General features: G+C 43.2%; 1 protein-coding gene across 3 annotated transcripts in view; it reads right to left on the bottom strand.

The window, feature by feature from the left end:
• The window catches only part of LOC124712504 (acetyl-CoA carboxylase), a 433982-nt gene that overhangs the window by 315168 nt on the left and 90859 nt on the right, over positions 1-27955 (bottom strand). The window contains exon 1 of one of the 3 annotated variants that reach the window (XM_047242804.1): positions 13229-13327. The exons of the other annotated variants lie outside the window; for them this stretch is intronic. The gene's annotated coding sequence lies outside the window, so the exon portion shown is untranslated. Of the gene's footprint in view, positions 1-13228; positions 13328-27955 lie in introns of those variants that run through there. 3 annotated transcript variants of the gene reach the window in all.

Here is a 27955-nt window from a genome sequence, read left to right as displayed (position 1 = left end):
CAAACTTCTTGAACAAGTCCTTACAGGGGATGAGAGCTGGTCTTACGGGTATGACCCAGAAACCAAGCAAGCGTCAAGCCAGTACAGGACTCCCAACTCTCCCAGACCAAAAAAAGCAAGGCAAGTGGGGTCAAATGTAAAGACGATGATCATTGTCTTTTTTGATGTTCGTGGAATTGTGCATCGGGAATTCGTACCCCCTGGCCAGACTGTTAACCAGCACTTGGATGTTTTAAGGCGTCTGCGAAAGGATGTGAGGAGGAAACGCCCGGAACTTTGGCGATCAGGTGACTGGTTTCTGCTTCGCGACAACGCTCCAGCACACACGGCCTTACGAGTGAACCACTATTTGGCGTCTCAGAGGTGGTCTGTCGTTCCCCACGCTTCGTATTCGCCGGACCTAGCCCTGTGCGACTTTTTCCTGTTTCCACGAATGAAAAAAACGCTAAAAGGGGAGCGTTATGACGATGTGGAGGCGGTAAAAACAACGTCGCAAAGGGCACTGGACAATATCAAACTTGAAGAGTCCCAAACATGCTTCCAACAGTGGGAAAAGAGTCTTGACAAGTGCATCGCGTGTAATGGGGAGTATTTTGAAGGTGACTGAAGTAATTTTGTAAAAAGGTTCATCAATAAACTTTTTATAACACCAATCCGGTTTCTTTTGGGTCTCCCCTCGTACGTGAGGGGTGTGCAGTCGGGCCACGACAGTAGTTCTGACCGTTTCGTCAGCTTCCTAAATAGTGAAAGAAGGTATGTGATCCAGCTGCCCGCATACAGAGCGCACGATCCGTAATACGGTCTGCAGTACGGAATGAATCTCTCTTCAGTTAATCAGCATGCATGCTTGTGCGTAACGCATCACTGTTCTGCGGCACAATGGGTAGCCCGCGCGGTGGAGTAGCCCGTTGGCAAGTCATAAATCATGAACGTCGTTAATCATATCAGCGTTATCGTACAACACTGTCAACTAATGATCAATTCAAGCTGTGGTTCGTAGGTATTCAGGTTACGTAAATAAGGTAGTTACAAACCTTAGGGTGAGTCTGAACACAGAGGTTTACTAGACACTGCCCTACTGGGAGTCAGCCAACATGAAGTACAATATTAACAGGGGCACGAAAGGGAAGCATTGGTTGGGAAGGGAGTGAGACAGGGTTGTAGTCTGTCCCCGGTGATATTCAATCTGTATACTGAGGCACATTACCTTAGCGACTGTGGCGTTAGTAAGGGCATTCAGTCACAAAGTTAAATAACAAATTTTTAAAAATTGCCGGCTCCTGAAATTGCGGACCTCGTGTTAAACGGGATAAACGTTAGGGAAAAGAAGAAGAAGAAAAGAAGAAGAAGAATTAAGAACACAGTGTCTATACAAGTGCTTGTTCAAGAATTTGGGACTGCAGTCATTTTTTTTTACAGTATGGCCGATTTCGGATTTAAAAAGGGTTTAATGTTAAGATATGGCCTTGTTACAAAGCAACTCGACAGTTTGGAAACTTAATTAGTTTCCATATATCGAAGGAATGAGTTTTTCTGACATGTGGTACTTAGGAGCTAAGTCGACGATTCACTTAGCAACAAAGACAGAAGTAAAAGTGAACCATTCGTAAATCCAAAACCGATCCCAGACTGTTAAATAAAAAGCTGTTAACGTAGAATGCACCTTCCGGGAAATCAGTTGCTCTGGTTTATTTCTGTAAATAAATAAATAAATAAATAATTTGCCAGGTTAGTTAGCAGTACACGTTAAGACGTGTTACTGTTTAGCAAATCATTGCGAACTGGAATCCCTGAATATGGCTCACTTAAATCACCGTTCTTGTTCGCAGCGACGTCTTGTGTACTTTTTCGGTGGCGCAACAGTATTGGAAATCAGTATAAAGGCAGGGTTCCAGGAAAGTAATAGTACAAAGTCCGAAGCATACATATATCGGATTTATTACGAAAGTAGTGGATACAAATAAGACATAAAGAATCATGGACGGAATTACATAGTTAATTTCATAAGGCTAGTTACAAAATAAAGCGTTTGCATTTTCTAGATAGAAGTTGGTACAAAGGCACTGACTGCCCTGCTGTGTCATTGCATTGTTAGCACACTGTCCAGCCTCCGTTCTTCCTAATTACCTCAAAAATTCTCTTCGGCATTGATTTCGTTAGGGTCTGTGGCTCTAGCAGCGAAATTGTTGCCCATTCTTCTCGTATCGCTCCTTTCTGCTCACATACGGTCTCAAATTGCCTTCCATTGCGTTAAACACGCCTTGCAAGTATTCCCCAAAGGTCTTCCACGGTATTCAAATCTAGGCTATGTGCAGACCAGAGCAGGACACCGCTATCTTTATTTTCAAACAACTTTTTTGTTGTAGCAGAAACATGCATAGATGGGTTATCTTGTTGAAACACTTCATCTGGTCACCTGCTGCTCTGTTCTCAGAGCATGCCAATCATAGTGAAATCCTTTTGGCCCATCGAAATTAAACTACTTCTCATCACTAAAGATAACTTATCCCATTCTCAATTCTACGATACATGTTTTTTCAGCAAACTCCTATCTAGCCTGTTAATATTTGGATGCTAGAGCAGGATTCTGCATTCGCTTCTTGAATGCAAGATGTTTTCATGTGACAAAATTTGTCGTACATGCCTGGCAGTTACCAGCAACTATAAATCAGCAACAAGTCGAGTAGAATAACAGTTTGTGGCCCTTGCTTTGCGTAAAAATACCTCCTCTTATGCCTGAAACAATTTGCTGCTAGCCCATATTTTCCGTTCTGCCCATATCGTGCGCCCAATTTAACGAAATTATCAATCACTGTACTCGAACAGTTCAACTTCTTAGCAATTTGCCAATCAGAGTGTTCCATTTCCTTGTATGTTCTGATGTTTGCTTTTTCTTCACATGATACCGGTTTTCCCCGTGGCACTGCCACAAGCTTGGTCTTCGCACATAACACGCGTCATTAATTGTTTGTTTTCTATCAGCAGTGAAGCCACGTACGAACAACTAACACCACACATTGCCGCCTATCTTTATACTTAGTTCCACTCACTACCACCTGAAACACTGATATCTTGTTACGTATTGTACTACTGACATCAGATGCAATACCATTTGATTGCAGTTGTCGGTATACTGGATATCATACTACGCATGTGCTTTGTGCACAGCTATTCCAACTGACAATGTTAATTTTCCTTCAATTATCTATGCCTCTATAATGATTTGCACTATTGTATTAAAACTTTAATTTTCGTTGCTGTACAGTTTCACTGAATTTTTTCGTATGGTTCAAATGGCTCTGAGCACTATGGGACTCAACTGCTGTGGTCATAAGTCCCCTAGAACTTAGAACTACTTAAACCTAACTAACCTAAGGACATCACACACATCCATGCCCGAGGCAGGATTCGAAACTGCGACGGTAGCGGTCGTGCGGTTCCAGACTGTAGCGCCTTTAACCGCTCGGCTACTTTTCGTATGGTTAAAGTCGCTTAGTCCAAGGCATTTTACTTAAAATAATTAGCGAACAAATTTGATTTTCAAACGAATAAATTTATGTTTACGCAATGTACTCTGCGATCTTAAAGTGACAACAAAAAGAGGAAAGATGAAATGTCCTTTAAAGATCTTCAAAGCACGGCATATTTGTAAGTGGATTTACCGGTAACACACGATTTTTTTTTATCATAAACTCTATATTTTTAATATGTAATGTTCAGTCTGTAAAGGTGAAGGAGTAAGTACAGAAATGTGTGGTTGCTTCCTTAGTAGCGATGTAGGTCAACAGAGACGAACTATTCTAGTGTTCGGGAGCTACTGAGAGTATCCCACGTTTTTGGTTTTACGTGCATGCTCCTAAAAAACCCGAAAAAGTTGAAACAAATAATACTACAAGAAGACAACAGTGAACAATCATTTAAAAACAAGAACATGAAGCAAGTGGGGCCGGCCGCGGTGGTCTAGCGGTTCTAGGCGCGCAGTCCGGAACCGCGCGAATGCTACGGTCGCAGGTTCGAATCCTGCCTCGGGCATGGATGTGTGTGATGTCCTTAGGCTAGTTAGGTTTAAGTAGTTCTAAGTTCTAGGGGACTGATGACCACAGATGTTAAGTCCCATAGTGCTCAGAGCCATTTGAACCATTTTTGAAGCAAGTGGAACAACAATCATTTGCTTCAGTGCTTGGGAATGGCATCTTAATATAGTAAAACGGGAATCAAATCGTACATACAAGTGAAGAGTCTGAATAAAAGCTCTATAGGAGTATGCGTGACGCAGTAGAAAAGTTAGCCAGTCAGATGATTTGGTCAACGGACTCAGTACGGGCACATTGCCACAGAAAGCATAGGGCAACGTTTCGACACTGTCAAAGTGGTGTTTCTCGCGCATGTGCCAAGTGTTCGATGTTGACTGCACATCAACGGAAGCTGTCTCACACGGAGACGACACTGTAATTGGATTTTTGAAATTTTTAATATTTACGGTATGTGAAGTTCAGAACTCAAATATCAATCGCCCTAGGCAGTTATATGCAGCTCTCATAAACATTCGAGAAAATCGACTACGAAATTTTCCGTGCGCCTTTAAGACCCTAAAGTAAGATCGATTCTTTTCAACAGCCTGCATGGCTCTGTGGTAGAGTGCTTAATTGCCATGTGAACGCCTGGATTCTGTTCCCAGCTGTCGCAAATTTTTAAACAAAGATAATGTTCCACGAGAATTTCTGTGAAACATAAAATACATAAACATACAGAAAAATCTGTAGCGGTCGAGACTAGTAATCGCTGGTTAGCCTCATTTCGGTTGTTTTCTTTGTTTTTCCATTAATTTCGAAACCCTACGTCATTAAATATAAATTTCATTAAATATATGCTAATTAATACTATGTATCATTTTTGAGATATTCCATGTCTTCTTATTTTTAATTACACACTGCACACAAAAATCTAGTTTTCATTCCAAATATAAATTCTTATTTACCGTTCTTCAATAAAATATTGTTAATAAAGACTGTTGAAATTAAAAAACGTTTCCAATCAATTTTTCATCTTAATGTATTCTTGGAAACGCTTGTAAAATGTGCAACTTTGTTTAAAAATTTGCACTGGCTAGCAGACGGAAAGGAGTAGCACAGGGTGTGTCAGGAGAAATCGGGCGCAGGTAGGACTCTTTAACATATTGGTTTCCGCATTGGCTCCAGTGACCAACACGTTTTTATTTTTTTAATTTTTATCTTTCCCGTTTGCTCTCGCAGGCACTAAAATATGTTTCGCGATGTTTTAGCGACTCTGATCGTCGTAAACTATAAGTTTTCCACTTTTTGTAAGAGTAGGTTATGTGTTAGGTTGAAAGGTGGCTACACTGAGCCACTGCGCCAGAGATTGCGCCAAAGAGTATTATTCAGCCGCCTCCACAGTGCTTGGGGAGAGCTCGTAGTAGTCAGTGCCTGTTAAGAACTCGTAGCAGAGTGTTTGTAGGCAGTGCTTGCTGAGATGTGATATTGGAGAGTTCTGGTTGAGATGTGATAGTAACGAGTCGGTGTGGAGAGATTGTAATGATTAGAGTGCTTTTCATCAATATAAATTAAGGTAACAAACTACTTTTCTTTTTTTTTCTCATTATTTCAGTGGCCTAAATAATGCGTCATTACAGGTTCAGTCAACAAAGCATCTGGCTTGTGTTCTTGTATTAGAGTGTAATCCTGGTTTTCTTGAGCAATTATAGTATTTCTATTTTTTTATTACTTCAGTATAAATGGTATTTGAAATGTCTTGTCTTATTGAAGAAGAACCGTGCCAGATGTGTACGTTGAGTCATACTTCCACACACAGAACAGTTATACTTGTGCCTTGGTTTTGTAGGTTTTATAGTTGCTGGGGACTTAATTAATTAATTGTGTTAACGAAAATTTCATTTCATTCTTTGTTGTTGTTCTTTGCAGTCAGATAGCGTAATAATACTAGTCAGGGCCAACCGATTACGAGACACAGGGTAATCGGACATACAGCTAACAGCTAACTAAAAAATTTGCATTTTTTATAATTAAGCCCCCGTGCAAGGTTTGTGCAAGAGATCGTGTCCTTTCCCACAAAAGTGGTGATGATACCGTGCATTGGGTACAGGCGGACACTGAGGATGAAGCAATGTTTGCTAATGAGGTAGCTAGATGAATCTCTTATTGTGTGAAGTGATAAAAGTTCCAGTGAATCTGATGTTAACGACGAAGAAAAAAATGAAGTCTCTTGCATGTACATCAAAGATTTAAGGTGAAAGTGATCTTGACAAGTTCCTGTACTACGTCCGACAGCAGGGATTCCTACTTTTCAAACTGCTGGGCCGACAGTGGAGCTCAAATATTTCCAGTTAAATTTCCCAGTCAGCTTTTCTCATAAAATTCTGATCACAAAAAGAAATGCTCTAGCAGCAGAGAGAGATAGAAAGTTAGTCCACTAAACAAACATTCAATGAGGTAGTTGTGAACAGATGTTTCATCAAATGAAACGAAGGCAATAATGAGTATGGCTCCGAATTTCAAGGCAAATTTTTCCTATGATTAGCTAAACTGAAACCCATTTTTCAAGGATGTTTTCTCTCGTCTCATATTTTTCCAAATACCCACTAAGGCTGTTTCCCTCCCAAAATAAGAAATAAGTAACAGCTGGGGATAGCACGGTTAACAAATAAAAAAGACATGGAAAGGATAGCCGCGCGGGAATAGCCTAGCGGTCTCAGGCGCTGCAGTCATGGACTGTGCGGCTGGTCCCGGCGGAGGTTCGAGTCCTCCATCGGGCATGGGTGTGTGTGTTTGTCCTTAGCATAATTTAGGTTAAGTAGTGTGTAAGCTTAGGTACTGATGACCTTAGCAGTTAAGTCCCAAAAGATTTCACACACATTTTGAACATGGAAAGGATATAGAGGTTATAGTGCGGACTAATCTGGATGGAAAACACCATACAAAAATATAATCTATTCCCGATCTTTTCCGAGACACGGCCTTTTCGGGCTGACAATGTTGCCTGTAAGAGAGATATATAGATCGGTAATTGTTGTAATAATTATTCTCCCGAAGCAACACATTGTTAAAGCTTCTTTTCTTGTCTGAACCGTTTATCGTCCACGTTTCATTTCTATACGAGCTACACTCCAGACAAATACCCTCAGAAAACACTTCCTAACATTTAAATTTGTACTCAATGTTAAGAAATTTCTCTTTCAGAAAAAATGTTCTTGCTGTTGCCAGTCTATAATTTTATTTCCACTCTACTTCTATCGCCGCCAGTTATTTTACTGCCCAAGTAAAATTTAGCTGCCTCAGCAGTGCCTCTTTTAATAGGGCTACAAGCCATCACTCTTGTTACTGTGTGTAATTATCAGTTTTATTTCGTAAGTAGATCCAAAAATCAGGGCTCACACAGAAAAATTTAAGTGCTCGTTTTTCCCGCGCGCCGTTCAAGAGTGGAACGGTAGAGAGACAGCTTGAAGGTAGTTCAGGCACTTTATTGTGAATAGCAGAGTAATCACGTAGGTGTCGCTGTAGAAAAACCTGCAAATACGGCAGATATCGGATGTCTCGATTTAAAAGTTTGCGCCCATATTAAACAATAATGAAACAAAACGGAGGAGAATAATGGACTGCCGGCGGAGTGGCCGAGCGGTTCTGGGCGCTACAGTCTGGAACCGCGCGAGCGGTACGGTCGCAGGTTCGAAACCTGCCTGGGGCATCGGTGTATGTGATGTCCTTAGGTTAGTTAGGTTTAAGTAGTTCTAAGTTCTAGGGGACTGATGACCTCAGAATTCAGTCCCATAGTGCTCAGAGCCATTTGAACCATTTTAGAATACTGGACTCAAGTCGGCACTACAACACGTGTGTACACGACATGCAAAATGCATTAGACATTTCTGAAGATGGGCTTCAAAGGAAAATACAAATAATGATTTGTTAGTTTACTGTCATGCACACACTTCGTGTCCTACACAGCTTCACACATCTGTATAATGTTACTTTAAATCCGTCTTGATTGCAAATTTTTTTTTATTATTCATTTGACCGGTTTCGGTTCATTCAGAACCATCTTCAGATCTGATATTTAAGTTACAGGAGTAACCCGTCCAATTCAGCAACTTTCACATGCTACGTAGATCTGATATTTAAGTTACAGGAGTAACCCGTCCAATTCAGCAACTTTCACATGCTACGTAGCATGTGAAAGTTGCTGAATTGGACGGGTTACTCCTGTAACTTAAATATCAGATCTGAAGATGGTTCTGAATGAACCGAAACCGGTCAAATGAATAATAAAAAAAAATTTGCAATCAAGACGGATTTAAAGTAACATTATAAAATCACTGATTGCTGTTATCCCATAAGACATTATGTCTGTTTTTGCAAAACACATCTGTATCTTGAAAGCCATTTAGTACTGTGATGTCTTCGTACGTTTGTGATGTCTTGCAATCAGAGTGGTCCATACGATAACCTCCTAACGGATGCCAGTTCCCTCCTGGAATTCCTTGAGTGAACGCCTTTCCTCAGTTGCGCGAGAATGTAATGTTTCCAATGCGGCGATGTTGGCGCTTGTTTGGCCCCCGTGGTAAACTGGCCGCTTCACTCAAAGGCGCCGTTATAGCGTGTGCAGCGGTGGTTTGCCGAAACGCAGCCTGGACGCACATCGGCGCTTGCCGAGCATCCAGGATATGGCACCAGCTTTCGTGCTCCATTTGCAGCGTCACTTCCACACAACTGTTATCCACGGGCTAACACGTTGCGACAAACAGTCTACGCTTTCTGCGGGAAGACGTTCCTCTCACAGAACCGTAAAACACATCATGCGGGGGAATATGGGTGGTTAGGCTGGGTACTAGGGGTAACATATCCTTAAAAAAAAAGATGTTTCACTAACGAAAACGTACAGAAAGCATTTACGTACGCAGCAGTCGCGCACTATCACTGTCAGGGCTTAGATATTTTAAACCTCACGGCACATTTATATCTGCCCTCTGCAAGCAACCGTATGGTGCTTGGCGAAGAGTACATAATGTATCGCTATCGTTCTATTTAAATAATTTACTTCTAAATAAATTATCTGAACTTAAATTACGTACGACTGCTAATAGAAACAGTAATTAATTTTTGACAGCATTGAATTTTAGCTGCATTTGTTTGGTCATCAGATTAGAATGCATTTACTGAATAGAACCAGAGGGGCATGGAATGTAAAAATGACGAAATAATACTTCGGATACTTTATATATAATATTTCATCGCCTTCAGGACTCGAAATGCATAGAGTTTTTAAAGGAAAAGAAAGTTTGTGACTGAAAGTTGCTGTTCTTTAGTTTATGTTTTTCGAGTGTAAATCAGTTATAGCTACAACAATACCAATGGGGATAAAATGACGACATACATAACTAAATTAAGCAAATTGAAAATGGGATACTCAAATGGTTGAAATAGCTCTGAGCACTATGGGACTTAACATCTGAGGTCATCAGTCCTCTAGAACTTAGAACTACTTAAACCTAACTAACCTAAGGACATCACACACATCCATGCCCAAGGCAGGATTCGAACCTGCGACTGTAGCAGTCGCGCGGTTACGGGCTGAAGCGCCTAGAACCGCTTGGCCACCGCGGCCGGCTGGGATACTCAATACCCTTCTTGGTAAAATAAAGTTAAAAAAATGGTTGACCGCTATTTGTCGTAAAGTGATTATGTGGAATTAACATGAAGACATAGTGAAGCAAGTTACGTCATATAACTTGTAAACTGACTCGTTCTATGTCCTTACATTACTGCACAAATCACCCCCTGGGAAACAACTAAACTAATTAGTGACCTGACCTGCTGGCGCCTCATGAAGCCGGTAGCACTGAAGAATAAAGCTGAAGAGACAGAGAGCGAAGAAGACAATGAACAGTAAAGGACACATCAGTACTTTTCAACATTGGACGAACAGGTCTGGAGACGTTTAACTCCACCACGTATTGAGAACACGAATCCTACAGATCTGGCTACAGCATAGCGCGCAGCAGTGGGACTGGCTCTAATGGAATCACGTAATCTCGTTTGCGACGGTTGCGAAACATAACGAGTTTTATAAGTGGAGCCAGCTGTCCTGATATCGATACTTATTACAAGAGCGCGCACTGATAGCACTGCAAATAACCAAAATATGTTTGCAATTATGAATTGAAAACACGTCCACCGCTCACTTAAACGGAACGGACCAACACAGGATAGAAACACCTAAGATACTCGTACATTATTCGCATTTTATAACAGCGAAAGTATTAAATTACCTTGCTATCGATCATTCTGTTACGTTACATTACAATATATATATTTTTTTGAGATTATCTGCAGAAAACTACTTTCGCTCCTCTCTCGACTACCCTTTTGTTCTTATTTGGAACGGTTCTCTCCCCTTCTTCTGAGGTTAGACGGCAGAATGTAACTGCAGCAATGTAGTTGGGAGAATAGTCCACATTTTCTGACTTCCTCATTGGAACTAAGCTGACATCACGAATAAAACATATCCCTACATTCCTTGAGTCGACGGTACTTATTTTAACAAAAACTGAATACCCACTATAGCCCAGATCGCTACTCCTTTGTAATGGAATTGTGTATATCCACAGCAGGAACCTAAGCAAGTGCTGATACGAGAGGCCAACACATATCTTATCAGAACGTGTTGTTTTCTGCAGCACTTTCAGTGGTGGTTAGTGTTTAACGTCCCGTCGACAACGAGGTCATTAGAGACGGAGCGCAAGCTCGGGTTAGGGAAGGATCGGGAAGGAAAACGGCCGTGCCCTTTCAAAGGAACCATCCCGGCATTTGCCTGAAACGATTTAGGGAAATCACGGAAAACCTAAATCAGGATGGCCGGAGACGGGATTGAACCGTCGTCCTCCCGAATGCGAGTCCAGTGTGCTAACCACTGCGCCACCTCGCTCGGTCCACGCAGCACTTTCAGTACCAACCCCATTTCCTAAACTTGGCTAGTGGTTGCAGTAATGTTTCGGTTCCTCTTTATCTTGCACGGATATGTTGTTTAATTTGAATTCCATTCTGCAACCCGTTTGAGATTAGGACTAAAGGTTTCCCTCCGACACGCAATGAAGTCCGGACGTGTTGCTTAATGTCAATTTGCTTTTTACAAGCGGTCTATGACTAGTACCGAAGCGTTTATTAATTTAATCCGAAAACTGTGCATTTTTCACTACCAAAAACAAAAATAATTAATAGTTTAATTTGTATGTTTAATGGTTTGTTACAGAGTTGGTAGAATTCACTAACGGCGTACGCCTCTGAAGCTCTCTCTGCTCTACCACAGTGTCACAGCGAATTTATATTATTTGTTTTTTCCTTCGGAATAACGGCAGAAACAGTCAGAAAACAGAATGAAAATCGTACCTGCTAGCACGACACAACACCGCAATGGTGACTCGTGTAGCGAATAAACATCACGTAACAACTACTATGATAATTTTGTATCCAACACAGACTAAAATAATTCACCTTTGGAGATTAGCGGTACAAAAAGCTTTGCTTAAAAGGCAGCATACAAGGCGTTGTCATGGTAAGAGATTTCGCCAGATTTCAGAATTTAAAAACGTGATTGCATGAAGCGTACTGTGTAGCTGGTTTCCTTATTTAACAGCGCCTCTGTAAAAAGAACTGGCCAGATTCGTCCATTCCGGAAATCAAGAATCTCGACCGTTTTTGTCTGTTATCGACATCGATAGCGTGAATATATTGGTCGTAGGGATTCGATGATTTTCTAGAAAGTTTTCATTCCAATGATATAAATGTGACAGACGCGCAAGAGACAGGCGACCATTATTATAATAAAATGGTTCAAATGGCTCTGAGCACTATGCGACTCAACTTCTGGGGTCATCAGTCGCCTAGAACTTAGAACTAATTAAACCTAACTAACCTAAGGACATCACACACATCCATGCCCGAGGCAGGATTCGAACCCGCGACCGTAGCGGTCACGCGGTTCCAGACTGAAGCGCCTTTAACCGCACGGCCACGCCGGCCGGCCATTATTACAATAATCAGTAGTTCTCTATTCAGGCTTACTGGGTCTCAATGGTAAGTCAAACATCAGGCAAGGAATGACTGTGTTACTCATATGACGCGTTCCGGAATTTATCGATCATCTGATATCCAGGAGAGAATACTGCAGGTAGTTACGGTGTTTCAAGTTGTAAGTGAAACAAACATTCGCAGACTAAATTCTTGATGCAATAATTTACCAACAGCCGTATGTATTTCTACAATACATACGGCTGTTGGTAAATTATTGCATCAAGAAGTTCATGCCAGCCGTCGTCCCACGATCCATAATGGATCAACGAAGATTCGCAGACTAATTCGCATTACTCGTCGTATGAGCAATGTGTGTGTGTGTGTGTGTGTGTGTGTGTGTGTGTGTGTGTGTGTGTGAAATGTTATGGGACTTAAGTGCTAAGGTCGTCAGTGCCTAAGCTTACACACTACTTAACCTAAATTATCCTAAGGACAAACACACACATCCATGCCCGAGAGAGGACTCGAACCTCCGCCGGGACCAGCCGCACAGTCCATGCATGACTGCAGCGCCTCAGACCGCTCGGCTAATCCCGCGCGGCTATGAGCAATGAAGTCATTCCTTGCCTGATGTTTGATTCTTACCGTTGCTTTTTTACGTGTGATATAATTACAAATTTACAGTTTTCGAATTTTTTCCTTTAATTCTGTTGTGAAACCTTCTTTTTCCCAAATTTCGTCTTTATCGGCCAACGGGAAGTAGCCTGTAGGCTTTGACGAATGAGTCCGCGAATATTAAAATATATAACAAAAATGTCCGTATCTTTTGATTGCATCAACTTAGATGCTTCAATTTTTCACTCCGCCTAGAGACCATATACCTCAGTATGTGACACATTTCAACTTTATACATCTACCCGTTCCCAAGAATAAAGGTTTTTAAAGGTCTGTCAAGCAGGCAGACGGACGAACAACAAGGCTATTTTTACCGACTGAGGCATGGAAAACAGAAGACGCACACAAAGAGGCAAAAGTGGATGACTACACACTTTATGCATGCATACAAGAGGATACGGACTTGAAAATCTACCGAATGACTCGAACGCACGTAGGCAAAAATCCGGCCTTTGCTTACGACAGTGCAAGGGCACCAGTAGTACAATCGCGCATAAGAGCGGTGAACGGTTTACCTGTAGAGCGAGAGACGCAGTGGAGAAGAGAGCGAAGAGCGGAGCGCGAGAGTGCGGTGCTGGTTTGCGCGGCACAGCGGGCAGACGCGGACTGCTGGCCTGTGCGGAGCGGCCGATTAAAGGGCTGGCCGGCACGCGGAGGCGACGCCTGTGGCGGCATGTGTCCGGCGTGCACCAGCCGGCCTCCAGATAACCCGCCACGGCCCGCTCCACGGCCGCGGCCGCGGGCACCGGCTACTGTCCCTACAAACACCTGCACCCACCCAGCAGGTTGACAGGTTGACCAACCTTCCCACTACTCCAGCGTCACCCCTCCCCCCCCCCACCCCTCCCCTCAGCAAATCCAACACTTTACATCCACAGCCACACTACTCAGCTGAAGCCACCTTACGGTTTCAGTCGGAGATGCTACTTCGTCATGCCACATTTTTATTTATTTATTTGTTTTCTGTTTATTTATTGTTCCGTGGGACCAAATTAAGGAGAAGTCTCCATGGCCATGGAACGAGTCAATACATGGAATTATAACACGATATTAGAAACAGTTAAAATGAAATATAAAAACCATATTCAGGCGACAATTCGTAAGTTTAAATAAAGAAAATCAACAATGTAACACTGGAATTTGCTTAATTTTTCAGCTCTTCCAGGAGCTCCTCGACAGAACAGAAGGAGTGAGCCATGAGGAAACTCTTCAGTTTACTCTCAAAAGTGTTTGGGCTACTGCTAAGATTTTTTAGTTCTTGTGGTAGCTTATTGAAAATGGATGCAGCAGAATACTGCACTCCTTTCTGCGCAAGAGTTAGGGAAGTGCATTCCACGTGCAGATTTGATTTCTGCCTAGTATTAACTGAGTCAAAGCTGCAAACTCTTGGGAATAAGCTAATATTGCTAACAACAAACGACATTAAAGAAAATATATACTGTGAGGGCAATGTCAAAATTCCCAGACTATTGAATAGGGGTCGACAAGAGGTTTTCGAACTTACACCACACATAGCTCGAACAGCCCGTTTTTGAGCCAAAAATACCCTTTTTGAATCAGAAGAATTACCCCAAAAAATAATACCATACAACATAAGCCTATGAAAATATGCGAAGTAGACTACTTTTCGTGTTGAAGTGTCACTTGTTTCAGATACTGTTCTAATGGTAAATAAAGCAGCATTTAGTTTCCGAACAAGATCCTGAACATGGGCTTTCCACAACAGCTTACTATCTACCCGAATGCCTAGGAACTTGAACTGTTCCGACTCGCTTATAATATGCCCATTCTGTCTGATCAAAATATCGGTTCTCGTTGAATTGTGAGTTAGAAACTGTAAAAACTGAGTCTTACTGTGATTTAGCATCAAATTATTTTCCACAAGCCTCGAACTTATTTCATGAACTACAGTATTTGATACTGTTTCAATATTACACACAAGATCCTTCACTACCAAGCTGGTGTCATCCGCAAACAGAAATCTTTTTGAATCACCTGTAATACTAGAAGGCATATCATTTATATAAATAAGAAACAGCAGTGGCCCCAGCACTGACCCTTGGGGAACGCCCCACTTAACAGTGCCCCATTGGGACTGAACATCATTACCACTCTCAATATTGCGGAGAATTACCTTCTGCTTTCTGTTCTTAAAGTAAGAGGCGAACCAATTGTAAGCTACTCCCCTTACTCCATAATGGTCCAACTTCTGCAGTAATATTTTGTGGTCAACACAGTCAAAAGCCTTCGTTGCCGTTTAACCCCCCCCCATCCCCCCCCCCCCCCCCCCCCCCCAGCGCGAGTGAAGAAAGACTGTTGGTGCTCCGTATGAGGCCTAATCTCATTTCTCCTAATGGTATTTTAGCGAGGAGGACGCAAGATGTTGGTTGAGTCGTCTGGGAAAATCTACACCTGCATGATTACTCCGCAATTCACAAATAACTGCTTGGCAGACGATTCTTCCAACCACCTTCAAGCTCTACCATTTCACACTCTAACAGCGCGCGGCAAAATCGAACACATATCAATGACCTTTCGTCAGTAACATTACCAGATGCCAAGTTCGTTTTTTGTTTACCGATGATACAAATATTGTAATAAATAGCAAATCAAGTGTAGTCTTAGAAAGATCAGCTAATAAAATATTTGTGGACATTAGTCACTGGTTCCCAGCCAATTCTTTGTCACTAAACTTTGAAAAAACACACTACATGCAGTTCAGAACTTGTAAGGGGTGTCCCACGAGTGTATGTGTAACATATGATGACAAGAAGACAGAAGAAGTGGACAGTGTTAAAATCTTGGGATTACAGCTCGATAATAAATTCAACTGGGAGGAGCGCACCACAGAACTGCTGAAGCGTCTTAACAAATCTCTGTTTGCAATGCGAATTTTGTCAGACATAGGGGATATAAAAGTGAAAAAGCTGGCATACTATGCTTACTTTCGTTCCATAATGTCATATGGGATTATTTTTTGGGGCAATTCATCAAGCCAAGCTAAAGTTTTCTGAGCACAAAAACGTGCAGTAAGAGTTATATGTGGTGTGAACTCAAGAACATCCTGCAGAAGCCTGTTTAGGGAACTAGGGATACTAACTACTGCTTCCCAATATATTTATTCCTTAATGAAATTTGTCATTAAAAATATATCACTTTTTCAAACCAACAGCTCAATTCATGGAATCAATACTAGAAAGAAGAATAATCTTCACAAGGATTTATAGTCACTTAGGCTTGTACAAAAAGGTGTGCATCATTCAGGAACACACATTTTCGATAACTTGCCAGCAGCCATAAAAAGCTTAACAACCAATGAAATTCAGTTTAAGAGAAGCCTAAAGGATTTATTGGTGGCCAACTCTTTCTACTCCATTGATGAATTTCTCCGTAAAACCAACTGATTTGTATATAAAGAACAATATAACTTCGGCACAATTTCAGTGCAGTAATGTGTTCATTGTATTACCTTATAAATAAATAAATAACTTTTTTATTTTAAATTCAGTGCATTAGTATTTGTAAAATGACTCTTTCATATAGTGTTCACTAAAAAATGACGATCATTCCACTTGGGACCTGTCGAATGGTACATTAGCTTATTTCTTTTAGTTGTAAATATTTGTCATGTATTGTTGTTTTTCTGATATCTTCCACATCCTGGAGGACCTCCTCACTACGGATCAATTGGAATGAAAGTAAATCTAATCTAATCTAACCTAAATCTTTCCGCGAGAGTTCTGATTTCTCTTATTTTACTATGCTCATTTCTCCGTAAGTAAGTGGGCGCTAACAAAATATTTTCGCGTTCGGAGGAGAAAATTAGTGGTTTTCACGACATGATCCCGCCGCAACAAAAAACGCCTTTGTTTTAATTACTGCCACCTCAATTCGCGTACCATGTACGTGGCACACTCCCCCCCCCCCCCCCTATTTCGCCATAATACAAAATGAGTTACCTTTCTTTGAGCTTTTCCACTGTCCTCCGTCAGCTCTGTCCGTATTAACGGATCCCATACCACGTAGTAACAGATTAGATTAGATTAGATTAGTACTTGTTCCATAGATCATGAATGCGACACTTCGTAATGATGTGGAACATGTCATGTTAATAAAAGGTGTCTATACAAGATATTACATTACACAAAATACACTCCTGGAAATTGAAATAAGAACACCGTGAATTCATTGTCCCAGGAAGGGGAAACTTTATTGACACATTCCTGGGGTCAGATACATCACATGATCACACTGACAGAACCACGGGCACATAGACACAGGCAACAGAGCATGCACAATGTCGGCACTAGTACAGTGTATATCCACCTTTCGCAGCAATGCAGGCTGCTATTCTCCCATGGAGACGATCGTAGAGATGCTGGATGTAGTCCTGTGGAACGGCTTGCCATGCCATTTCCACCTGGCGCCTCAGTTGGACCAGCGTTCGTGCTGGACGTGCAGACCGCGTGAGACGACGCTTCATCCAGTCCCAAACATGCTCAATGGGGGACAGGTCCGGAGATCTTGCTGGCCAGGGTAGTTGACTTACACCTTCTAGAGCACGTTGGGTGGCACGGGATACATGCGGACGTGCATTGTCCTGTTGGAACAGCAAGTTCCCTTGCCGGTCTAGGAATGGTAGAACGATGGGTTCGATGACGGTTTGGATGTACCGTGCACTATTCAGTGTCCCCTCGACGATCACCAGTGGTGTACGGCCAGTGTAGGAGATCGCTCCCCACACCATGATGCCGGGTGTTGGCCCTGTGTGCCTCGGTCGTATGCAGTCCTGATTGTGGCGCTCACCTGCACGGCGTCAAACACGCATACGACCATCATTGGCACCAAGGCAGAAGCGACTCTCATCGCTGAAGACGACACGTCTCCATTCGTCCCTCCATTCACGCCTGTCGCGACACCACTGGAGGCGGGCTGCACGATGTTGGGGCGTGAGCGGAAGACGGCCTAACGGTGTGCGGGACCGTAGCCCAGCTTCATGGAGACGGTTGCGAATGGTCCTCGCCGATACCCCAGGAGCAACAGTGTCCCTAATTTGCTGGGAAGTGGCGGTGCGGTCCCCTACGGCACTGCGTAGGATCCTACGGTCTTGGCGTGCATCCGTGCGTCGCTGCGGTCCGGTCCCAGGTCGACGGGCACGTGCACCTTCCGCCGACCACTGGCGACAACATCGATGTACTGTGGAGACCTCACGCCCCACGTGTTGAGCAATTCGGCGGTACGTCCACCCGGCCTCCCGCATGCCCACTATACGCCCTCGCTCAAAGTCCGTCAACTGCACATACGGTTCACGTCCACGCTGTCGCGGCATGCTACCAGTGTTAAAGACTGCGATGGAGCTCCGTATGCCACGGCAAACTGGCTGACACTGACGGTGGCGGTGCACAAATGCTGCGCAGCTAGCGCCATTCGACGGCCAACACCGCGGTTCCTGGTGTGTCCGCTGTGCCGTGCGTGTGATCATTGCTTGTACAGCCCTCTCGCAGTGTCCGGAGCAAGTATGGTGGGTCTGACACACCGGTGTCAATGTGTTCTTTTTTCCATTTCCAGGAGTGTATAACATGACACTCAATATTTTTAATTTTTTTGTAAGGGTTGGAGAGATACTTACTTACTACATCCAAAAATTCATCTAATGAGTAAAAGGAGTTGCCATTAAGAAATTCTTTTAATTTCATTTTAAATGCTATATGGCTATCTGTCAGACTTTTGATGCTATTAGGTAAGTGACCAAATACTTTTGTGGCAGCATAATTTACCCCCTTCTGAGCCAAACTTAGATTTAACCTTGAGTAGTGAAGATCATCCTTTCTCCTAGTGTTGTAGCCATGTACACTGCTATTACTTTTGAATTCGTTCCGATTGTTAACTAATTTCATAAGTAAATATATATATTGTGAGGCTACAGTGAAGACCTCTAGCTCTTTAAATAAGTGTTGCAGGATGATCTTGGATGAGCTTCAGCAATTATTCTGATTACACGCTTTTGTGCAATGAACACTCTTTTACTCAATGATGAGTTACCCCAGAATATGATACCATACGAAAGCAGAGAATGAAAATAGGCGTGGTAAGCTAGTTTACTGAGATGTATATCGCCAAAATTTGCAATGACCCTAATAGCATAAGAAGCTGAACTCAAACGTTTCAGCAGATCCTCAGTGCGTTTTTTCCAGTTCAACCCCTCATCAATGCATACACCTAGAAATTGTGAATATTCCACCTTAGCTACCGATTTTTGATCGAAGTCTATATTTATTAATGGTGTCATTCCATTTACTGTGTGGAACTGTATATACTGTGTTTTGTCAAAGTTTAATGAGAGTCCATTTGCAGAGAACTACTTAATGATTTTCTGAAAAACATCGTTTACAATTTCACCAGTCAATTCTTGTCTGTTGGGTGTGATAGCTATACTTGTATCATCGGCAAAAGGTATCAGCTTTGCATCTTCGCGAATATAGAATGGCAAGTCATTAATATATATTAAGGACAGCAGATGACCCAAAACCGAACCTTGCGGCACCCCATTCTTGATTGTTCCCCAGTTTCAGAAATCGCCAGTTTTTTGCATATTATGTGAACTGTTTATTTCAACTTTCTGCACTCTTCCAGTTAGGTATGATTTAAACCATTTGAACGCTGTCCTATTCATACCACAGTACTTGAGCTTATCTCTAAGTATTCCATGATTTACACAACCAAAAGTCTTTGAGAGATCACAAAAAATCCCAACGGGTGACTTCAGGTTACTCAGAGCATTTAATACTTCATTAATGAAAGTATATATAGCATTTTCCGTTGAAAAACCTTTCTGGAAACCAAACTGACATTTTGTTAAAACTTTATTTTTACAAAGGTGTGAAGCTACTCTACAATACATTGCTTTTTCAAGAATTTTGGATAAGGCAGTCAGAAGAGAACGGAAAAGTGCACTGTGGGCAGTCTCTTTAGTAGACCTGTTGCGTTTTCTGTGTTCCGTCAATAATCCGGAGTCTTTGTTTCGCTTTCCCCACATTATCTGTGTGATCATTCCAGTTTGTTATTCGTAATTCCAGTCCGCACGTATTTAGCCGAATTCACAGCCTTTAGATTTGTGTGATTTATCGTGTAACCCAAATTTAGTGTATTCCTTTTACCACTTTGAGTATGCGCATGAGTTCACAGTTTTCATAATTTAGAGTTAACTGCCACTTTTCGCAAGACACAGATATCTTGTCTAAATTATTTTGCGACTGATCATCTGATGACTTTATAAGACGGTAAATGACATCATAATCTGCAAACAATCTCAAAGGGCTGCTCAGATTGTCTCCTAAATCGTTTTACTTAGATCAGGGACATCACAGGACCTGTAACACTTCCTTGGGTAAAACCAGATATTACTTCTGTTTTACTCGACGAACTGTGACTTTCTGACAGGAGATCACGAATCCAATCGCACGCAGTTTGATTAGAAGTCGCCTGTGGAGACGGTGACAAAAACCTTCTGGAAGTCTAAAAATATGGAATCAGTTTGACATATCCTGTCGATAGAACTCATTACTTCGTGAGAATAAAGAGCTAGTCGTATTTCACGTATGCCCTCCCAATTTTAACAGTAAACCGAACCGTGACGCATATCGCATCTCTTGTGGCGTCTGCTATTGCAGCTGGATCAGCAACTGCGTAATACTTTCGAACTTAAACGATTCCCTGAGGCGCTGCTCGTCTTTGAGTTTCCTCCATTTCCTCATTCAGTCGTACCTGGTAAGTGTCACAGAGTGAGAAGCAATATGAAGTATAGCTCGAACAATATTTTTTGCAAACAGGCAGGCGCAGATCAGATGGAAGGGGTTCATGGACAACACGCCCTTTCTCGTTTCTCCCCCCCCCCCCCTCCTCCCACACCAAATGCGTTTTTATTTCTATGAATATAAATTTCCAAACTTCTCAGCTAGTTTTCTGACAACAAAGTACATGAAAACTAAGTCTCCAAAATAGTTCGGAAGACGAATTTCGAGCTACACAAAATATCTTGCGTAAGAGCCGGCGCACGTAGTTACGCTTGCGTCTTTACTGGCTGCAAAGGACAGCCCAGCTAAGAAAACACGCTCTGATGTCAACAGACCGACACAGTTCGTGACTCTGCAGGTAGAAACGGTAAACCACAGGAAGCTGAAAAAAGCAAGACAGAAAGGGGAAGACCAAACCCCCCCCCCCCCCCCCCGCCCCAAGGAAACAATAACAGAAATACTGTCTCGCCAAACGTCGTCTGAAACGACTGAAAGAAACAGCAGTCCCTCACATCCACAGGGTGGCTTCCAAAGCCACAGACTGCAGACAAACGTTACAATCGAAGTGATAAGAGAAGTAGTAACAATGGTAGGTGCAAACAGTGATTTTAATATTGTGTACATTGTAACGCTAGCAAAGTTACGAGAGTTTGTTGCAGTTATAGTTCCTACATTAACTGCACGACACATCTGCTTCTCGAATTTTCAGACGAATGCTTTCACAAAACGCTGTATTTCTCCAAATCAAAATTTCTTGAAAGTTATGCTAAAGCAATGTACTAACCGCTGACGTAAACAATTTATTATTGTATCAGAACATTTTATGTATTTTATTTTCGTTGTTATTAAAATCTTGGGTATAACCGGCACATTAAAAGTGGGCGTGATGCTGTCATATTTGGGCAAAGGGGGTAGAGGAGGAAAGATAGTAATAAACTGTGACAATCCCCCTGCCCCCTCCCACCACGAGCCCGTAAAATCGAACCTTGGATCCGCACCTCTGTCATGGGTGCACTGCACTTCCTGAGGATTCTTTCAAATGAGTTTGTTAGCATTCCCTACGCTCAGTCTTAAGTTGTAGTTACACTTTAAATGTGCAGTAACTAGTATCGATGCAGACACCATATGGTTACTTGACAGTCCCTTTCGCGGTAGGGTTCTTTCATCGGTTGAGGCAGATACGTTTTTGTTTAGACAGTGGTTCCGGTTAGCCTTGACAGGCAGTTAACAGTTCACGTTCACTATTGACATCGGTGTTAACGTGAAGCGTCTTGCGTTTACACGACGGCAGTTCACAAAATACTCATTCAAGACAATTTTTTTCACATTAGAGGCACCAACAGTTCACGCTTAGGAATTCCAATAACATTGCCGCAACTTGACCCGAAAACTAATCCTTATGACGTTTGCCACTAGAGTAAACCGTTCCTTTACTCATGAAATCAGTGAGCTAAATGTGTACCATAAGCTTGTCAGTCACCTTGTGTGCGAGGTTTGTCCGGAAAATACGTATAAAAGTTGAATAATGTCTGTATGTTACAAGTTGCAGTCACCGCCAGGTGGGACTACTGCTGTAATCAATCCCATCAACGCTCAGTTCGAGTCAGAGCACTCTGCGTGAAGGTGGGAGTGTGCGGCAGCTTGTTGACAGTTACCCTTTTTCACCTGCCGTCGGCATGGAGCTCTCTCTGATTGAGGAACAGCGCGTCAACATCAAGTTTCTTGCAAAGCTAGGCAAGAATGGCCGTAAGGTTTTTGAGTGTTTGAAACAGGTTTACGGAGACAATTCTCTGAAGGAACCAACCGTGAACAAGCGGTTAAAAAGCTTCCGGGATGGCCGAGAAGAAGTGAACGATGACCCTCGCCCAGAACACCCGTCGACATCGAGTTCCGATGCAAATGTTGAACGAATTCGGGCTTGTGTTCTTAAAGACCGTAGATTGACAGTCAGAATGATTGCTGACGAGCAGTCAATCCCCAAAACAATCGTTCACGAAATCCTGACACAAAAACTTGAAATGAAGAAATTGTGTGCGAAAATCGTACCGAAGCTCTTGACGCCAGAACAGAAAGCAAAGAGGGTTGAGTGCTGTGAGGATTGGTTGGAAGCAGAGGAACGAGGGGACTTTCTCAACCGAGTCATCACTGGAGACGAGTCCTGGTTTTACGAATTCGATGTGGAGCTCAAATCTCAAAGCGAGGAATGGAAACTAGCAGGAGAACCGAGAACAAAAAAGTCGCGAAAATCAAGGTCCAATGTGAAGACAATGTTGATTGCTTTCTTTGATTCTAGGGGCATTGTTCACAAGGAATTTGTCCCTCCCGGCCAGAGAGTGAACGGAAATTTTTACGTTGAAGTTCTGACACGTCTCAGAGCTCGTGTGGCCCGAGTTCGACTGGAGTTGGCAAACGGGGGCAGGTGGATCCTTCATCACGACAATGCGCCCGCTCACACGTCACTCGTTGTGCGCGAGTTTTTGGCCCGAAGCTCAATCACCGTGACAGACCACCCACCTTATTCACCCGATCTAGCCCCGTGTGACTTCTTCATGTTCCCGAAATGCAAAATGTTGCTTCGCTGGCGGCACTTGGGAGATGTGGAAGCCATCAAGTCGGAGACGACACGGCAACTAAACAACATCACAACTGAAGACTTTCAGCAATGTTATCAACAGTGGAAACGGCATTGACTGAAGTGTATCGCGTCTCAGGGCGAGTACTTTGGAGGAGACCATATTGTAATACCCGAATAATTGTAAAATAAAGTTATTATTCAACTTTTATACGTATTTTCCGGACAAACCTCGTACTTCGCTCATGTAAAATACGTCAGTTACGCGATGTACTGTAGACGTCGCATCTTAATGGTAGCCATAATCACAACTTGACACTGTGAATATGTACATATACTTCTTGAAAGGCTCTCCTGTCTCATGCACTAATATTACCAGCTACTTCGATAAAGTGAAATAAATTTATCCACTAATTTTAGCTAAACCTCCTCACGTCTCATAACTTCGGGTCAGACGCATTCGGGATATTTTCCAGTAACCGTGAATAGCTTTTACGACACAAGATATGTAGGACCGAGCCTGCAACAAGCCGCATCTCCATTTCCTGTAGACGCAAGCACGAGCAGCTACTTGTACTGTCACTGAAACGTCATCCATTGCCTCACTTAAAGGAATACAGTTCCAGATCACCAGGATTTTTTAGAATATTGTCACGTTAGTAACAAATCCATCTCACTTAAAAATTACCACTGCCCAACTTTAGCTTGATTTTATGAACAGAAAAGAGAGGGAAGTGTGTTATCATGTTGAACTGTTTCTCGAAAGTTCTAAACGAAAACTCCGCGAACGACTAAGACAGCGTGTTACGAGCAGCAGAGTTCTCCAGAGGCGCGCTCATGAGGAGCTCACGTATTTGTCCTGCATGACGTCACGAACTGTGGCGCAGCGCACTTGCGGCAAAGGATACCAATCACGGCTAACGTGTAGGGATGCGAAACGTCTTGAGGTCTTGAAAAAATTAATTATTTGAAATCTTAATCATGTCACATAAAAGATCAGATTTTATATAAGTCCTAACGCTACATCCGTTCTGCGAAACGAACTGAAGAGCAAAACTGCGTTTTCTCCAGCTGTATTGCCTCAAACGGCTCTAATGGAGATATGAAAACAAAACAAAAAGTTAAAATTATGCATTGCTACGGAGCTGTATTCATTCGACAACATACGACTGAACACAGCTGCTTCTTCAGGAGATATTTTTACGTTGTCAGTGCCATTTGTACAGCCTCTGCAAAAAAGAGTTCGTTTCTGCATTGGAAACAAATGTGACCCAATCTCCCTCTTCCCCCGATGAAACCCAATTGCCTGATCCAATGGTGATTATAAGTTGCTTCATGACCATCGTGTGTAGTAATTAATGCGTTTCTTTTATTTATTTCCAGTTGCAAGTCACTACATCTAAATAAAAAGACGGCTGGAAACTTGTCCTTGGAGCAAAAATAGTGGTTTTACAGTGTTACTTGAAGTGTGAAAACATGAAAGAAGAGCAAAGACGATGTCGGACAGGGTTTCATACTGCGCCAACGCCATGTGCAACAATAACGAAGTTACGCAACAAACTGGAGAAGGAAGGTAGTATGTGTGATCTGAGCAAGGAATAGACAGTGTAAACCCCTTTTGAGGGACACCCCATATAAACTGGAAGCACGACAGAAACGGCTTCCAGACAACGACTAGATATCCAAACAGTCTATATAGTCAGTCTTTACGTGCAGTCTGTGATCTCTTGTCGCTTCGCGTAAGCAGCAATCTGAATTTATCAGCCGCGCATGGGCATGAAAAGTAATCGTAATCAATTATATTAATGCGTGGTGTCTGCTCTTTCGGACATGTCCCAAAAAACTAACGCCACGCATTAATATACACACATCAAAAAAAGTTTTGCATCACCCCGGTTCCCACAACTCCTGAAGATAGACGTTGGCTGTGGATATTGTATCACAGACACAGTCCCTTTGACTGTTCAGAGATGTCACTAAACCTGCCCAAAGATGTAAACAACCATGCTGCGTGAGCAGCGCCTATTAGACGGACGGGGTCGGACAGCCTATCAGTCCAGTCATTCCACCAGGCAAGAGGTACAACCAGGCAGGAGGTACACGACTCGTGTTGTCTGTAGTTTAGCCATGCCTAGACGGTCAATACAACAGTTGGCTCGCATTCGCATTGTTACTTTGTGCCAGTAAGCGCTCTCAGTAAGGGAAGTGTCCAGGCGCCTCGGAGCGAACCAAATCGTTGTTGTTCGGACGTGGAGGAGCTACAGAGAGACAGGAACTGTCGATGACATGCCTCGCTCAGGTCGCCCGAGGGCTACTACTGCAGTGGGTGACGGCTACCTACGGGTTATGGCTCGGAGAAACCCTGACAGCAACGCCGCCATGTAGAATAATGCTTTTCGTGCAGCCACAGGACGTCGTGTTACGACTCAAACTGTGCGCAATAGGCTGCACGATGCGCAACTTCATTCCCGACGTCCACGGCGAGGTCCATCTTTGCAACCACGACACCATGCAGCGTGGTACAGATGGACCCAACAACATGCCCAATGGACCGCTCAGGATTGGCATCACGTTCTCTTCACCGATGAGTGTCGCATATTCCTTCAACCAGACAATCGTCGGAGACGTGTTTGGAGGCAACCCGGTCCGGCTGAACGCCTTAGATACACTACACTGTCCAGAGAGAGCAGCAAGGTGGAGGTTCCCTGCTGTTTTGGGGTGGCATTATGTGGGGCCGACGTACGCCGCTGGTGGTCATGGAGGGCGTCGTAACGGCTGTACGATACGTGAATGCCGTCCTCTGATGTGTGCACCGATAGTGCAACCATATCGGCAGCATATTGGCGAGGCATTCGTTTTCATGGACGACAATTCGCGCCCCCATCGTGCACATCTTGTGAATGACTTCCTTCAGGATAACGACATCGCTCGACTAGAGTGGCCAGCAGGTTCTCCAGACATGAACCCTGTCGAACATGCCTGGGATGGACTGAAAAGGGCTGTTTATGGACGACGTGTCCCACCAACCACTCTGAGGGATCTAGGCCGAATCGTCGTTGATGAATGGGACAATCTGGACTAACAGTGCCTTGATGAACTTGTGGATAGTATGCCACGACGAATACCGGAATGCATCAATGCAAGAGGACGTGCTACTGGGTATTAATGGTACCGGTGTGTACAGCAATCTGGACCACCACCTCTGAGGGTCTCGCTACATGGTGGTACAACATGTAATGTGGGGTTTTCATGAGCATAAAAAGGGCGGAAATGATGCTGATCTCTCTTCCAATTTTCAGTATAGGTTCCGGAACTCTCGGAACCGAAGTGATGCAAAAAAAAAAAAAAAATGGCTCTGAGCACTATGGGACTCAACTTCTGAGGTCATTAGTCCCCTAGAACTTAGAACTAGTTAAACCTAACTAAGCTAAGGACATCACAAACATCCATGCCCGAGGCAGGATTCGAACCTGCGACCGTAGCGGTCTTGCGGTTCCAGACTGCAGCGCCTTTAACCGCACGGCCACTTCGGCCGGCCGGTGATGCAAAACTTGTTGTGATGTGTGTAACAGATACGCTTCGATGGGCTATGAATCCAGCGCCACCAGTGCAGCTGCACATTTGTGTTTGACCTCCAGGGGGAATCTAAAACAAGTGAGTATGAAAGACATGGGCGGGGACTGCATCAGGTGGGAAAGCCGGTCAGCCGAGGAGTTTGCCGAGATGGTCCAGTCCGCGCGTTTGCAATTAAAACTCTGTCCAGGTGGGCGCAGTGCTTAACACAGCTGTCTAGTAAGCAAGAGATCCCGGGTTTGAGTCCCGGTCCGACATACATTTTCACACCCCGCTGCTGATCCCACGTAAAGTCCGGATGCAGCTGATATCTTCAGTTCCTTTCCTATCCCTTCTCCCCCCCCCCCCTCCCGCCCGTCCACCTTCAGTTTATGTAAAAATCGTGATTAAGCCTAAGAAAAGTGTGATTTTGAATTTCTTTAGTGAACTACATGTAAATAATGCGAAGTGTATGACAGTACGAGTCATTGAAATGCAATAAATATTTAAATATATGCTCAGAGATATAGTGCACATTGCGACAGGTTATTGAATGCGCCCCCTCTGTGGCAGACGGATGTGACGTCATTGAGAGTGCGCGTGAGAACACGGCAGAGCGACAAGCACGACTTTTTTCCTAGTTTTGGCGGTCATGAGAGCAACATCTATTGTATTGGATAGAAACCAATTTGTTTCTATAAATTTTCTCATTAAAAGTGGAACTTTTACTTAACCTCTTATGGCAGATATTAAAGTATTTTAAAATATTTACCCGTTATTAATTTGTTGAAGTGCGCCCCCGGTAGCTGAGTGGTCAGTGCGACAGGCTGTCAATCCTAAGGGCCCGGGTTCGATTCCCGGCTGGGTCGGACATTTTCTCCGCTCAGGGACTGGGTGTTGTGTTGTTCTAATCATCATCATTTCATCCCCATCGACGCACAAGTCGCCGAAGTGGCGTCAAATCGAAAGACTTGCACCAGGCGAGCGGTCTACCCGACGGGAGGCCCTCGTCACACGCCATTATTATTATTATTATAATTTGTTGAAAATATGCAAGAAAATTCTTAAGTGTAAAATTTACAAGAAAAGGTAGTGATGAAAAGCGTTGTGACTTGGCAAGACAGCCAAGTCACAATGAGAGGAAGCCGAAAGGCACGCGTTAAGCTCACGCAGATTGGCGTGAGGTCTGGAACAGGACAATATCTTGAGAATTGCAAATAAAGTACGTAGTTGATGTAATACTTAACTTTAATCCACATTTGTAGAACATCGCTCTTGATGATACATTAATAGAATCTCAATATCAATTGAATACGGCGCCTTGC

Source organism: Schistocerca piceifrons, chromosome 8 (assembly GCF_021461385.2).
Source record: "Schistocerca piceifrons isolate TAMUIC-IGC-003096 chromosome 8, iqSchPice1.1, whole genome shotgun sequence".
NCBI classification, from domain to species: Eukaryota; Metazoa; Arthropoda; class Insecta; order Orthoptera; family Acrididae; genus Schistocerca; species Schistocerca piceifrons.
Note: the sequence above shows the minus strand (reverse complement) of the source record. Positions and strands in the feature narration are given on the sequence as shown.